This window comes from Rhagoletis pomonella, unplaced genomic scaffold, assembly GCF_013731165.1.
Source record: "Rhagoletis pomonella isolate Grant_MI unplaced genomic scaffold, Rhpom_1.0 Rhpom_scaffold_00006, whole genome shotgun sequence".
Taxonomy (NCBI): Eukaryota; Metazoa; Arthropoda; class Insecta; order Diptera; family Tephritidae; genus Rhagoletis; species Rhagoletis pomonella.
Genome location: NW_023458560.1, coordinates 82,236,556 through 82,242,075, shown reverse-complemented (window position 1 = coordinate 82,242,075; position 5,520 = coordinate 82,236,556).

Here is a 5,520-nt window from a genome sequence, read left to right as displayed (position 1 = left end):
TCACAGAGAAAATGCGCCTTCTCAGTTATATACGTTCTCTGCTTGTGTAGTGCTGCACTTAATACGATTGAAATATGGAACAAAACGCCCTTGGAAATGCTAGGCTACATCAAAAGCCTTCCCATATATGTCGGAGGGTCACGCACAATAGATAACTTTAGACCCACTGATGGTGGCAGAGGAAGATGGAGGCTCCCACTGCATTGGAAAGACCAGGTTTAGTAGAACTTGACTTCACTTGGCATTTCCGATTGGCGGCAGTTGGCACAGACGACCTTAAGATGAAATCATTACCACTACGGTGTTCCAGGCAAGGTAATTGGACCCGAGCCATTTTTTGGCTCAAGCATAGCGAGAAAGATCGGATGTATCAAGGGTCTTATAAATAAAACTTACGAGAGCCGTTGGTGTGGTATTGACACCTGCAAAACAACCAAGTGTTTCCTGTAAAGGCCTGTGACAATATTCCTTCTCAGACAAAAAAGCAGTGAACTACGGGGCACAATCCATTGGTACGACATATGGTCTCTATAGGCACCAGCGAGAATCCACTCTGTACATCTTGTTTGGAGGTTGTGGATAGTACAAAACATTTTCTCTGCCGCTTCCGGGCCTTCGCCAGATTTAGGGATTGGATATATTGAGAATGGGTAAGATACAATATCTTTTCCCCAACAAACTGCTGCTGATTCATAAAGTAGTCTGCAGGGGAGCAATGAATATATCCTTTTTCTCTAAATCCTGTCACTAGGCTTTCAGTACAATGGGCAATACTACCCACACTTAATTAAGCTAATTAAGCCAGCAATATTTTGATAAATTTGGCTATTTTTCTTTTGTTTATTTGATGTTCATTATTTTTCCATAAAAGTGTAAAACACCACATAAATATAGATTTCAAAATTTGTGCAAAAATTATGAAAAATCTGCAAAGTTTCAGCTAGATTTTCAACTATTCCATACAACAAAAAAACAGAAAAATGTCGAACTTATTTTGTACGGAAAAAAATTTGTAATGCAATCAGAAAAAAAAATTATTAAAAATCAACGCGATTTTTTAGCAACTTAAGACTTGCACATTGTTACACTACAATTTAATGGGTTATTAAACTGCATACTCAAAAAATTCTAAAAAAAATAATAAACATTAAATATAAACGAAAGCAAAATAGCCAAAATTGATCAAAATCTAGCTGGCTTAATTAGCTGATCACAAGTGTAAGTGCTTGGAAAAATCGTATTCGGGTTTTCCGGCCACCCAAAATTCTATGCTAAACTATGTATCGACGATCTAAACCGTTGATCCTGATCGATGGTTTGCCAACCCTAATACAAACATACAAAAAGATGAAATGAATTAAGATTCAAAAGATTTAAATAAGTTTTATTCCCTAAATGAAAAAGTGATTACATGTACATACATACATACATACATATGTGCGTACTACATACAATACGTATTAAATAATATTTTAGACTTATGACGCATATTTATAATAGTCTCTTAATTTGACTTACGGAGTGGTAGAAAAATTTTAACTTAAGGCTACATACACACATTTATCTTGAAGAACATTGAACAAATTTTGGCATTTTGCATGAAGCGCATAAGTATGTACACTTATCCATAAAAATAATATTCCTGTACTGACTAGTAATAAATAACTTAGCAAAGCACTGATAAATGTCTAATAAGTTTAAATATGCGTTTTTTTAATATTAGTTGACTGCCTTTTTACAAATTTATAAAATGGAACCAATATATAATAAAATCTATTAAAATTAAGTACACTTATTTATGCATATATAGGTACATGCATACTTATACTTATTTATGAATTTAATGCAATTTAATTAAAACAAAAAAAACTAGCATATTACTTTCCATAAATTGACTAATGTGCATTTTCGGCTGAAGAGTTCATACAACTTACCGTACCAGAACAGTTCACCCACACAATAAAAAAAAAACGGACGCGTTAAAAGCGTATAGAGAAATCTTTAAATTTGCTTTAAATTTTTATATCGGAGTAATTTAAGTAGCTACCGTCTGGCAGGGTAGTTATTAAAATAACAGAATGGAAATGTGTGGGGGGGCGGGGGGGGGGGGGGGGGGGGCGTATGCTTACAATATACATTTTATGTATCGCTTGCAAGATTGCTGGTTATGATTTCTTTGAAACAGTAACTATTCCTGTGGAAGACAGTGATCCCTTGTTGTGTTTACATATTCAGTATATACAAGTCGTATTTTCATAAAAAAATCTTATAAGTATACATATATCTTTATCAAAGTTACGAAAATCTAGACTTTATTATTCTATAAGGGCTTACAAACTACATAACATCAAAATTTTATAGACTATTACGAGCTCTTTTCTATGGATAAATTGTATATGATATATGTATATATGCAAGAGGGTAGATAGATAGTTGACCAGCCCCAGCTACTCTAAAAATTTTATAATAGATACCGGGGGTAGTGAGTGTGTGCTCCTCTCTTGGCCACATGTGCCCTATGCTCCTATTTCTCCTGCGTGCAACGGCCTCACGCTCCACTAGAAGGTGTAAAGGAGTCCCCTTGGCCGTATCGCAAAAGCGACACAGGTCGCTGGACCAGATTCCTAGTTTTTATTGGTGCCCACTAAGCCTTAATAACCTATATCTTATCAGATTGTAACCTCCTAATATGCTTTTTGCCTGACGTAGAGTGCAGTTCCCTTAGTTTGGTAAAATCCTTTCTGAGAATTTCCTTTACGGTGTTGGGTCCCACTGCAAGGTCTCAGGTCCTATCGGTGTCGAGGCAGCGGCCATTCTGGCCAGATGGTCAGCTTCCTCCTTACCAGTGACCCCCATGTGGCCTGGTACCCACATCAGTTTAATCTTATTAACCTCTGCCAGAGCATTAAGCCTCTCTACACACTCTAAAACCAAGGAGGACGCTTGATCTCGAATGCAGAGAGAGCCATAAGTGCCGCCTGACTATCGCTTAATATATGTAAGTATCCTTTCGTTCCTATAATTCCTGCGAATTTTAACCTCAGCACAACACATACTAATGGCGTAGACATCTGCTTGAAAGATGCTAGGAAACGTTCCCAGGGCCACCGAAGGTTTCAACCTGGGGCCGTAGACGCCCGCTCCAATCCCCTCAGTTGTTTTGGAGCCATCAGTGTACCACTGTATTGTGCTCGTCTGTTTGTGACTCTCCATAATAGAGGTACACCGGGTCGCCTTGTTGTAGGTAAAACAAAGCTTAAGCCATTTCTGGTGAACGAAATTTTTCTCCGGTGAAATTTTTCATTACATACCAATTTTGACCCCTCAAAAAAAATTTCGAGTTTTTTGAAGTTTTCAAGGCTTTTTTTTCAGTTTAAGGGAAACCCGTAAATGGAGAGATCTACACTATTACTCCAGCTCCGAAGAAGCTTTTTTATGGCAGAAGTACACTCGGAGGTTTGTAATTGTTTGTCGAGGGGCGATCGCTATTTGAAAAACCTTTTTTGAAGTTGCTGGAACCGGAAATTGAACCATTGAACTCCCGAATGGCAGCAGGTACATCTAAACACTCAGCTACGGCGGCAAGAGCACTATTAAAGTCGGAAAAAAACGTGCAAACGTGAATTTTCAGTGATTCTTATTTAATTTGCTTTTGATCTAAAGAAAAGCTTTGAACTTATGGTGATTTCGTTTCTACCAAAAAATTTTGCCTTTTGATTGCCCTCTCTATTTTTGTGTTGGATTCTAAGTTAAAGGGAAAGGGTGAGAAAATTGTGTGGCAAATAATTTTTGGTCATTACTTCATAAGCATTTTAACTGTATGAAAACTATCTAAAATAAAACCGGTTTACCCGGGAACCGGCTTTTTTAAATTGCAGTTTTTCGAATAACTTGGAAACCGGTTTTGGAAAAAAAGAATAATCGAATACCCTAGTACGTACTTATCGTAGTTTGAAGTACAAAACCATGTATCGCGGTTCTGTAAAACCTCGTAACTGACATTTGTGCCAAAAGAGAGATTTGCTCACCGGAAGCTCCGGACATCAAGCCTTATCTATTAATACCCAAATATCGATATTTAGATATAAAAGGTAGCGATAATTAGGGATACAAGAGAGAACTGTGTTGAAATAAGACAAGTTTTAGATACTGTCTCCTGTAAAATTTTGGCAACCTCACATACGAGGTTTTGCCAGAGAACGTATATAACTGAGAAGGCGCATTTTCTCTGTGAACTAATTTCTGCCAGAAATTTTGGGGTGCAGTCGGCCAAATATACCTCACGTCGACGAGTGCACCACTTGACCGACGGTGTCGGTGTAACAGTTGCAACCAGCTGAAACCAAAAAAACTATGTCCGCTAAATGGGTTAAAGACCAACTGGAATTGACATTTTTTACACGCATACATGCATACATTCATATACACATGTACAGTGGAGTAGCACTAGGTTGAACAATGCATTGCTTGTACTTTGATGTGTTTGAATCTTTTATGGTACTGAAGATTTGCTTAGGGATGAAAAATATTAAAAATCGTTCGTGCATATATGTAAATATATTTTTATAAACGCTTGGAAGTATAGAAATTTTTAATATTAAAAAAATAAATAAAATAATTTTTTTGTATATACATATATAAATTTTGTTCAAGGCACATTGACCCACCTGTACAAAAATTGTGGCGCGGCATGGACAAAAATTCTACAATTTCGGACCGAAAAATAAGAAAACGAGCTAAGTTGCCACGTTACATCTGTGAACTTCCGATAAAACCACATATGTTTGTGATTTTACAAGTTTTGATTTTATTTAAAAAAAATTAATGTATTTTGCTGCAGAAAACATACACTTTTATTTAATGTTTATTAAAATGACACTTTAAAATACTAGTTAATGATTGAAATATTGGTATGGAACAGAGAAATAGAGTGTTTTGTCAAAAATTACCAAAAATTGCCAAGATTCGAGATAACTTATTTTACTGGATATAGAGAAATAATTGCCAATTTTCACTTGGCTGGCCGAGATTTCTTCATTTTAAGATTTTAGAATTTTTGTGTCGGATTGACAAAGTTGCGCTTGTTGGTGATGAATTTGCGGGGAGATGTGCTGCGGTTGTTTTTATGAATGAATTTACTTGGCCTTGAGAAATATGCGCATGCGTTTATGAATGAAATAGTTATTGTTGTATTTGAGTATACGTGTAATTATGTGCATATATATGTATGCTGCCGTGATTTGTACATATGTACATTTATATGCATGTTCGTAGTTTTTTTGGCAGTAATATGCATATGCGAAAGCCGACCAATCGCACATTTGTATGTAGATATATATGTTACATACATACATTACATATCTACATATTTACAAATGAATGTGTACATACGTACATATTTATGCGTTTGGCTTTTTGCATGAATAGAAAATTTGATTGCAGAAATAATTATATATGTGTATGTGCATAAGTAAATATATACATACATACATACATATGTTTCATTAAATTGTAATGAAA